The sequence below is a fragment of the Lepidochelys olivacea genome (genome assembly GCF_965140295.1).
Source record: "Lepidochelys olivacea isolate rLepOli2 genome assembly, chromosome: 5".
Lineage (NCBI taxonomy): Eukaryota > Metazoa > Chordata > Testudines > Cheloniidae > Lepidochelys > Lepidochelys olivacea.
This window is the reverse complement of record NC_140415.1, coordinates 125,564,689-125,575,590: the sequence shown is the minus strand read 5'-3', so window position 1 is coordinate 125,575,590 and position 10,902 is coordinate 125,564,689.

Sequence of the window (10,902 nt, the reverse complement as noted above, 5' to 3'; positions counted from 1 at the left end):
AGGGAAGCTGTAAGAGTTCTAATGAAGATTATCTCACAAAACAGACTGAGAGCTGCACTGAATTATACTTCAAGGAAGGCACTTTTTTGTTTAACAAATACAAATTTTGGGGCAACTAACTAAGAATGCTGGGCTCTCTGGTGGGGCCTTAATACCTTTGAGGATTTGGGCCAGAAACTTCTCTCTCCTCTTCATTAAAGATTTCATCTTATAACCTCCTGGAAGAGACTGGGGAATCCATTCCATGTGCTTGTACAAGAAGGGGGCTGTGTTTTGGGTAACTGGGATTTTATCCGATGTCCCTGTCTCATAGCTATAGGTGCACTAGGGATGTAGCATATAGCAACCCATATGAGATTCTTCAGCAGGTGATGCTAGAGAGAAGGAGACACCATGAAGCAGGTTGAGCTGTCCATAGCCCAAGGTTTCTTTTGAGGGGACTTTACGCTCTAAAAGTCTGACCCAAGCTTCATTGCTGATTGCTCCAGCCACTTAGTTCAGTTGCTGGCCTTGTGCCTTGGGGCAGATCTAAAGCAGTTACTCTTCTCAATTGCAGACTGCACTGCCAGTCCCTCAGCTGGTCAATGCAATAGGTTTTGACGGCCAATAGCAGAGAGGGACGGAAAGGGTCACGGTTACTTTTTCAGCCTCGTCCCTCTTCTCAGTTATTTTCTCCAGTAGCCCAAGCTCGAGCCCCACTTGGAAACCATCTTTCAGCACCATGGAGCTGGGCTGTTGAATGCACAGCCTGGGTTCATAGAATACCAGGGTTGGAAGGGACCTCAGGAGGTCATCTAGTCCAACCCCCTGCTCAAAGCAGGACCAATCCCCAACTAAATCATCCCAGCCAGGGCTTTGTCAAGCCTGACCTTAAAAACTTCTAAGGAAGGAGATTCCACCACCTCCCTAGGCAACGCATTCCAGTGTTTCACCACCCTCCTAGTGAAAACGTTTTTCCTAATATCCAACCTAAACCTCCCCCACTGCAACTTGAGACCATTACTCCTTGTCCTGTCCTCTTCTACCACTGAGAATAGTCTAGAACCATCCTCTCTGGAACCATCTCTCAGGTAGTTGAAAGCAGCTATCAAATCCCCCCTCATTCTTCTCTTCCGCAGACTAAACAATCCCAGTTCCCTCAGCCTCTCCTCATAAGTCATGTGTTCCAGACCCCTAATCATTTTTGTTGCCCTTCGCTGGACTCTCTCCAATTTATCCACATCCTTCTTGTAGTGTGGGGCCCAAAACTGGACACAGTACTCCAGATGAGGCCTCACCAATGTCGAATAGAGGGGAACGATCACGTCCCTCGATCTGCTCGCTATGCCCCTACTTATACATCCCAAAATGCCATTGGCCTTCTTGGCAACAAGGGCACACTGCTGACTCATCCAGCTTCTCGTCCACTGTCACCCCTAGTTCCTTTTCTGCAGAACTGCTGCTGAGCCATTCGGTCCCTAGTCTGTAGCGGTGCATTGGGTTCTTCCGTCCTAAGTGCAGGACCCTGCACTTATCCTTATTGAACCTCATCACCTTGGTACAGATCCTTGTGCTTCTCCTGAAGATCAAACCGGAGTCCACGGGGCAGGTCTTGGCAACCAGCCTTTTTGTGATTGGTGCAGCTTCAGGGAGGGGCTGCAAAGGTAGGAGTCCTCGGGCTGCGAACCACCAGGTCTTGCTCTGAACCTCAGCCCCCGTGAGAGTGATGCTAAGCTGCACCAGCTGCAATGCTCCCAAGGGCAGCCAGGGTCGCCGCAGTGCAAGGGAGTTGTGGGTACTCGGCACGTCTCCTGGCCATGCCCCCTACACTAGGAATGGGGCGGGGGTGTGGTCAGGCTGTGGGTGTGGGGTGGGGGTGTGGTGAGGCTGGCTGAGCCAGCTTTATGCCACTCAGGGATTTCCCTGTCATTAGAATCACCAGGTAAGCAGTTACAGTGTCTTTGCAATACCACAAACAGTGCTGGACTGGAGCAAAGATCTGGCCCAGTACACCCCTGTCCTTTCTCAGGCTGTCTGGCAATGGTGGGCTTGCGAAGAGACAAAGATGGCTACCATGGCAGTACTGTGCAAAAGTCCCAATCCACATAGTCAGGGAAACCAGGAGCTAGACATAAACTTCACAAGTCAGTTTTGGGGAAAAGCCGTCTGGGCCCTCAGCTTCGCAGCAAACAAAGATGCTGAGGGTCTAGCCCTGTAATACATTGGTGGAAGGCTAACCAAGAGATGCCACCAGCTGCAAAAGCTTCAGATATGAAGTTGAAAAGTTCAATCAGTCTCCAGTTGTGATGTCAGATCCACTCCTTGGCTGTCTTATTCCTTTTCCTTCATTCTTACGTTTGCCATGAGAGCTGTGCTAAGGGCAGTGCCCCCACCCTGGAGCCATGTGTCTCTTTTAGAAATCGAAAGGCATTCAGGAAGAGGTGTCAAAGGGAGTTAGGCACTTACATTCCTTTGAAGATCTGGGCCTGAACTCCTTAGGAAGGGCTCTCTGGTGGTCTCATGCTGGCGGGGAGGAGATTGTGGGGTTTGTCACCGTTTCTGGGGAACGGGTGTTGACTCTTCAGAGTTTACCCATCGCTGCAAGTATGGCTTCCCCTCTGCAGAGGAGGAATTTTGAGGGCAGACAACCCCCTCACCAGTCAAGAAGGGGTTAAAGAAATCCTTTGGTCCCAGTTAGCCCCAACCTACTACTTCTGCACTGCTTGTCAGGCCTGGGGGAGTGCCCTTTAAAGGGAGGAACTCTGGCCAGTTAAGGTGAAACGAAATGATGCAACAAGCAGAGTTAGGTCTGTGCAGCAGTACTGAACATGAGTATTAGAATCTGGCCCTGTGATAACATGGCTGTTGGATAGATGCAGGCGCAAGTCTCTCTATAGGGCTGAATCGTTTGGCTTTTTGTTTTTGTGACTGTGCAGTGATTGGGATCAGAGATCCATAGTGAGCATGACACTTAGTGGGCAAAATACAAGTTTCATTTATACTTGTACAGCACAGAATGACATCTGCCCGGATTACTCCTGCTTAAAAACAACATTGGTGAAGCCCAGAAGCTATTTGTTTTGGGAGGCTCAGTAGAAGATGACAGTGCTTTGACTGCTGGTTGTCAGTTGCTATAAATCTCCTCATGAACAACAGTAAATCAAAAGCATTTTAAAGTCTTCACACCACCTTGTTAATTGGAAGTTTAACTTAGAGAGAGGGTGCCAGTGGGTGATCATCAGAGTATGGAAATGTGACATGACATTCTAGATCGTTGTACCATGGAGAGGTACTGTTCCTGGCAGTCCCTATTGGTGGTGGCGGGGGAGGGAAGAGAGACTATTAGTAAATGAGGTGGCAGATTTTCTTCACAAATCATATAATCCCTTTAAATTGGAACAGTTACAGAATGAAGCAGAACCATTGTTTCCCAAATGTATGTATCTGCAATGCCGCCCTCCTCTTCCACTAACGTCATCACACTACTTTATTGGCGCAATCCGTTTCCCTTTATGCGTTCTTTCTCGATCTCTCCTCGAAAGATAACATCAAATAGTTTAGGCCCCAAACTTAATTTTTCACAAAAAGCAATGCGAATACAAGTGTGGTGGTGTATTTTTTTTTTCTTCTGATTTTAGCAAATAAGCAGTTTGATTTTTAAGTATTTCCTTGCATGGCTGGAAATGCAAGAGAATTGTGCTGAAAAGAGAAACTGCAACTGTGAGGGTATTTCCCAGAACAGGTAGACAGATGGGTGCTAGCTGTTCTGGAGCTAGTGTGCTAAAAATAATGTAGCCGGGGCGGCGTGGTTCAGGCTAGTAGCAGGAGGAAAACCCACCTGGATTCCCTGGCTATGTACCTGGGCAGATACGCTGAGCCACTGCCCTTGCTACCCCTGGCTACTCTGCAAGCTAGCACCTGTCTCTCTTCAGGGGGAGGCATGCTCCCAGTGGCAGTGTAGACCTACCAAAGTGTAAATGAGAGTAAAATAACAAATCTAGCCTTAGAAAGGAGACCTGTCCAGCAAGCAGTTTGACAAATGACTTTTTTGGTGCAATTTGCACAGAAAATTTTGACTTTTTGGCTAAATATATTTTTTTAAATTTAAATACTTCCAGTTTTTTTTTCTAACCAGTTCCACAGTGCCTCATGGGAGTTGTAGTTTAGGTGCCTTATATTCCTATTGTCATCTGTGGGTCAGGCTCCCTGGCCAGACTACAGCTCCCATGATGCACCAATTTCTCCTCTAGGTGAGAAACAAGGGGTAATCATAGGAGGCCCTGGCTGTGATGCATCATGAGAGATGTAGTCTGGGCAGAGAGCCCAGCCTGTGGAGGAGAATGGGAGCAAAAGGCATCCAAACTACACCTCCTATGAAGCTCCACTTGAATCTAAATACTTGGGTTTTCAGCCAAAATGTTTTGTTTTTTTAGTGGAATATCAAAAACTTCCATGGAAAGCGGACCTGTATCATTTTATTTATTTATTTAGTCAAAACCCCATTTTCTGTCAAAACAGTTGAGGGAAATTCTTTGACCAAGCCAGTTAGAAAGGACAAACCTTGCTCACCCTTAAGATCATTGCTCATGTGAGGAGCGCTGTTTGCTTGCAACATGATCACTTGTGAGTGCTTACCCACATATGGACTGCCCAGTCCAGCTTCCAGTGAGTGACTCCTCTACGGGAAACTGCCAAAAATATTAAAGACTGGCTACGGTCTCTTCTAATTCTTTCCATTTTTCTAATTCTAATCTGGGTTTAATAACCCATGAAAGGATATTTTTAAAATACAGGCTGTCTCCTGACAATGTCCCTTTAACCTACTCTTACTCCTTGATTGGCCAGACAAAATTTTAACGACTTGGCACATCTCTAGCCTCTTCTAAACGGAGAGAATTACTTATGCAAAAATGATCTACTGCAGCTGGGTTGCATCATAGAATCATAGAATATCAGGGTTGGAAGGGACCCCAGAAGGTCATCTAGTCCAACCCCCTGCTCAAAGCAGGACCAATTCCCAGTTAAATCATCCCAGCCAGGGCTTTGTCAAGCCTGACCTTAAAAACTTCTAAGGAAGGAGATTCTACCACCTCCCTAGGTAACGCATTCCAGTGTTTCACCACCCTCTTAGTGAAAAAGTTTTTCCTAATATCCAATCTAAACCTCCCCCACTGCAACTTGAGACCATTACTCCTCGTTCTGTCATCTGCTACCATTGAGAACAGTCTATATCCATCCTCTCTGGAACCCCCTTTCAGGTAGTTGAAAGCAGCTATCAAATCCCCCCTCATTCTTCTCTTCTGCAGGCTAAACAATCCCAGTTCCCTCAGCCTCTCCTCATAACTCATGTGTTCCAGTCCCCTAATCAATTTTTGTTGCCCTTCGCTGGACTCTCTCCAATTTTTCCACATCCTTCTTGTAGTGTGGGGCCCAAAACTGGACACAGTACTCCAGATGAGGCCTCACCAATGTCGAATAGAGGGGAACGATCACGTCCCTCAATCTGCTCGCTATGCCCCTACTTATACATCCCAAAATGCCATTGGCCTTCTTGGCAACAAGGGCACACTGCTGACTCATATCCAGCTTCTCGTCCACTGTAACTCCTAGGTCCTTTTCCACAGAACTGCTGCCTAGACATTCGGTCCCTAGTCTGTAGCGGTGCATTGGATTCTTCCATCCTAAGTGCAGGACCCTGCACTTATCCTTATTGAACCTCATCAGATTCCTTTTGGCCCAATCTTCCAATTGGTTTAGGTCCTTCTGTATCCTATCCCTCCCCTCCAGCGTATCTACCACTCCTCCCAGTTTAGTATCATCCGCAAATTTGCTAAGAGTGCAATCCACACCATCCTCCAGATCATTTATGAAGATATTGAATAAAACCGGCCCCAGGACCGACCCTTGGGGCACTCCACTTGATACCACTTGTTGAACCTCATCAGATTTCTTTTGATCCAATCCTCTAATTTGTCTCGGTCCCTCTGTATCCTATCCCTACCCTCCAGCATATCTACCACTCCTCCCAGTTTAGTGTCATCTGAAAACTTGCTGAGGGTGCAATCCACGCCATCCTCCAGATAATTTATGAAGATATTGAACAAAACCGGCCCGAGGACTGACCCTTGGGGCACTCCACTTGATACCAGCTGCCAACTAGACATGGAGCCATTGATCACTACCCGTTGAGCCCGACAATCTAGCCAACTTTCTATCCACCTTATAGTCCCTTCATCCAGCCCATACTTCTTTAACTTGCTGGCAAGAATACTGTGGGAGACCGTGTCAAAAGCTTTGCTAAAGTCAAGGAACAACCCGTCCACCGCTTTCCCCTCATCCACAGAGCCAGTTATCTCATCATAGAAGGCAATTAGATTAGTCAGGCATGACTTGCCCTTGGTGAATCCATGCTGACTGTTCCTGATCACTTTCCTCTCCTCTAAGTGCTTCAGAATTGATTCCTTGAGGACCTGCTCCATGATTTTTCCAGGGACTGAGGTGAGGCTGACTGGCCTGTAGTTGCCAGGATCCTCCTCCTTCCCTTTTTTAAAGATGGGCACTACATTAGCCTTTTTCCAGTCATCTGGGACTTCCCCCGATCGCCATGAGTTTTCAAAGATAATGGCCAATGGCTCTGCAATCACATCTGCCAACTCCTTTAGCACTCTCGGATGCAATGCACCTGGCCCCATGGACGTGTGCTCGTCCAGCTTTTCTAAGTAGTCCCAAACCACTTCTTTCTCCACAGAGTGCTGGTCACCTTCTCCCCATTCTGTGCTGCCCAGTGCAGTAGTCTGGGAGCTGACCTTGTTCATGAAGACAGAGGCAAAAAAAGCATTGAGTACATTAGCTTTTCTCACATCCTCTGTCACTAGGTTGCCTCCCTCATTCAGAAGGGGCCCACACTTTCCTTGACTTTCTTCTTGTTGCTAACATACCTGAAGAAATCCTTCTCTTTACTCTTAACATCTCTTGCTAGCTACAACTCCAGGTGTGATTTGGCCTTCCTGATTTCACTCCTGCATCCCAGACCAATATTTTTATACTCTTCCCTGGTCATTTGTCCAATCTTCCACTTCTTGTAAGCTTCTTTTTTGTATTTAAGATCAGCAAGGATTTCACTGTTAAGCCAAGCTGGTCGCCTGCCATATTTACTATTCTTTCTACACATCGGGATGGTTTGTCCCTGTAACCTCAATAAGGATTCTTTAAAATACAGCCAGCTCTCCTGGACTCCTTTCTCCCTCATGTTATTCTCCCAGAGGATCTTGCCCATCAGTTCCCTGAGGGAGTCAAAGTCTGCTTTTCTGAAGTCCAGGGTCTGTATTCTGCTGCTCTCCTTTCTTCCTTGTGTTAGGATTCTGATCTCGACCATTTCATGGTCACTGCCTCCCAGGTTCCTATGCACTTTTGCTTCCCCTACTAATTCTTTCCGGTTTGTGAGCAGCAGGTCAAGAAGAGCTCTGCCCCTAGTTGGTTCCTCCAGCACTTGCACCAGGAAATTGTCAGTGGTGAGTTCTTGAGAGGTGGGCCCATTTCGACCGCCACCCCCACTTCACTGAGGTCACCAAACACCCACCCCACTTCTTAGCCACTACTGACCCGAATTGGATTTGAACTCGTGAATCAGAGGTGGAAACACGCTGGTCCTCGCCTCAAGGAAGCTCCATGATTGTGCCTGAGAAATAAGCCTCCTAAAAAGAGTAGAAACATCAGCACCCCATCTCAGCTCTGTGGGCCTCAGCTAGGGAGGAGCAGCAATCTGTGAGTAGACGAGGTGACTGTAGGGTCACTCAGGGGAATGGTACTGGCTGCCTCATCCTGGTGTAGAAACCAGGGGCAAGACCCATTGGGTGTAGAACTCAAGGTATTGTATAACTCCTGCAGACAGGCTTATAAAAAACCCTCTCCATAAATACAACCGCAGCCCCATGGAAACATTCTGACTGTGCTGTAAGTGAACACTTCAGCAAAGAAGATCCGAGCAAACCTCTCCTGGAGCTACAGGATCGGAGCTATGGCCCCAGCCTTGCAATAGTCTCTAGGAGGAACCCTTCAGTGGGCCAGACCCCCTCAGGGTCTCACTCTTCCTCCAGGGTAAGCCACACGGCCTGATCACCTCCTTAGACTGCATCTCTGCACTCCTGCTTCACACAGTGAGCTCCGTTCAGCAAGTCCAATTGAGACAGACTCCTGCTAGAGACTTGTCCGCTCTGCAGGGATTAATGCACCTCACGCAGCATTGTCTGAACAGTTGGGGTTATTAGTGAACTGGAATGCAGCCTAGGAAGGCCTTAGGGTAGCACAGAGAACTGAAGTTTAAAGCACAGTCTGTTCTGGTCAGCCCAGAGCCCAGCCAAGCTGTCATGAACCCCATTTTTCAAGCTCTGTGTGCTTTGGTCAGATTCCAGGTGAGAGTCCTGACTTCTCTTATCCCCCACCTCTCCCATCCTTTGTTCTCAAGCTGGGATGGTAGCTCAGCTTCCCTGCTGAAAGGAAGGAAAATCCATCTCCCTCTGGGTGGTTGGTTGCTAGATGCTAATGTTCTGGTGATTGGATTTGCCATTGTCGTCTTAGATGTTCCACTGATATGGGGCCTAACGCCCAGACAGCTAGGTGATATCCATACCTATGTCTCTTGGCCTCCCCTGCCCCACTAGGTAACAGTGCTGTAAATAGGGGAAATTGAGGCACACATAGGCCTTAGAAAATATTACAGAAAATTCCCACTTCAACACAGAGCCTTTTTGCAATTAGCACAATTTGGTAAAGTAAACTGGGCTAAATGTACATTAAGCAAACAGTCCTATTGCAGAGGGTCAGTCAGAAAAGATTTACAACTGGTTTTGCTATCCTAGCTCCCACCAGCAAAGTCCAGTGTGCAATTCGTAAATAAGAACCTGCATGGCTATCGTTATTCTGATACCCTTCTGGTGTATCTTCAGAATTAAATTAGAGCAGTTTGCCACAAAGTCTGGATGAAGGGCTGTCTAACGACTGGGAGGAAGGATCAGTCCAATTAAATGCTGTGTCAGGCTGTATTGATTCAAAGTGATACATCTTGTTTTTTGTCTTGAGCCTCATTACTGGCTGCATTAGTTAAATTAGTGGAAGTGCCAGAATGAGCTGTACCAGCAATTAGGGCTATGACAAATCCCCAAATCAAATCTGATTTGTACGTAGGTCAATTAAGTCACTTGAAAATTCTTGGGTACATCTGTTGTGAAAGAAATACAGACATGGGCTGTGTGTGGCGATTTGCCACACCCACTGGGGAGTCCTGGAGCTGGGGGGAGAAACTGGGATCTAGGACACAGCAAGGGACACTTGTTCCCTTGTTTGCATTTAGAAAGGTAGCTATTGAACATGGTTCCCACCTGGGAATACGAGTTGCTCTTAACGCATCTTCCTAAGAGGGGAACACTGTGAACTAGAGATGACGTGGGTATGAAATACCTTCCCCTTAGGTGTCCAGTAGCTGTCCTCTTACCTGCCAGAAGGTGACAACCACCCCACGAGGTCATATCCTGGACTGACACAGCTACAACTACACTGCACACAAGCAGCCCATGAGGTGTTTGTTCCCAGAAATGGCTGGGAAGGGGTGGCCTTACGATGCCAGCCAGTCACGGCCCATGCTTCTTGATGATTGCTCTCTGGTGGTCTCTGCTGGCCTCAAACTCTGACTCTTCCATCCACGCCAAGGCACAGGTCACTGCCTTCTTGGGCCAGACATTTCTGCAAATGGCACTGCTCCAAATGAGCACTCGCGTGCTTTGCATGTGGCTCCGTGGGTAGCTGTTGTGTGCCTTTTATTCATTTTCACATGAGCTTCCTTTGACAATGTTCCTGTTCAAGAGGGATTCATGGCTCGCACCTAGACTTCATTAATCAGAGCATCCTGAGGAGCAAGGCACGCACGAAAGCAATCTCCTTTGGCTGGCCGTGAAAGCTCGGAGCTGTTGCAGACGAAGGTTGATGGGCCAGCTGCCATGTCTCCAGACTGTGTTTTCTGAGGGGCTGGAGTAAGGGGTGTATGTTAAACTCTGTGTGTGTGGCCACCAGTAAGCAAGCTCTGCAGAGAAACTGTGTTAAGCTGCCAGCAGCCCTTTGTGAGCAGGCCCTGGGGATGATGCAGAGGCAGGGGAGCCGGGCAGGAGGTTTCAGCCCGAGGGGTGTTGCCTGCATGTTGTGGTGTTTGTTGCCGTCCCTGGTTCAGAGAGCAGGCCGCATGCACATGGAAATAAACAACACACACACACACTGTCTCACAGTGTATGTGTGTGTCACACAGTTCCTTTGATAACAAGTGCTGCGAAGACACTTCTCCCTCCTTTAACTTCCAGTGTAAACTTCAAAGCAGCAGCACTGGTGTAGTGTCATGGAATATAGCTGTTGACATTTGTTTCCCCTGCACTGAGTTCGGAATTCATAAAAGATTAGCATTAGTTCTCTTCAGTGCCATCTTAGCTCTGAATTTTATACATCCAGATGGTGTAACTTGGAAAACAAAAGCACATGGTTCTTCCCCACTCCCCAGGACTAGCTTAAGTAGCTGTTTCAGTTAAATCAATCTCTGTAGATCCAATATTGCAGAGAGTAAAGTTGCTGCTTTTATTCCAGTCACCCAATTCTGCAGTTAGGGAGCTGAATGAAGACAAATGAGTGGGCTGGGTTCATGATGCAGCAATGATGATGATGAATGTAGGCTCAGAGGCTCAGTCCCCTTGAGTTCCTCTTTCTGCACAGCTTACTGGATCCAATCTTAAGCAGAACCACTTCGTGGCTTGAGACAGGTCATGGGGAAATGATCATTGTGAATATTTTTCCCCCCCATGATACCTTCAGATGTTAATGTACGGAGCAGGAAAATACGTGTCCCAGGGAGTTAGCTGATGTCATTGGTACAAGATAGCAGAGAGC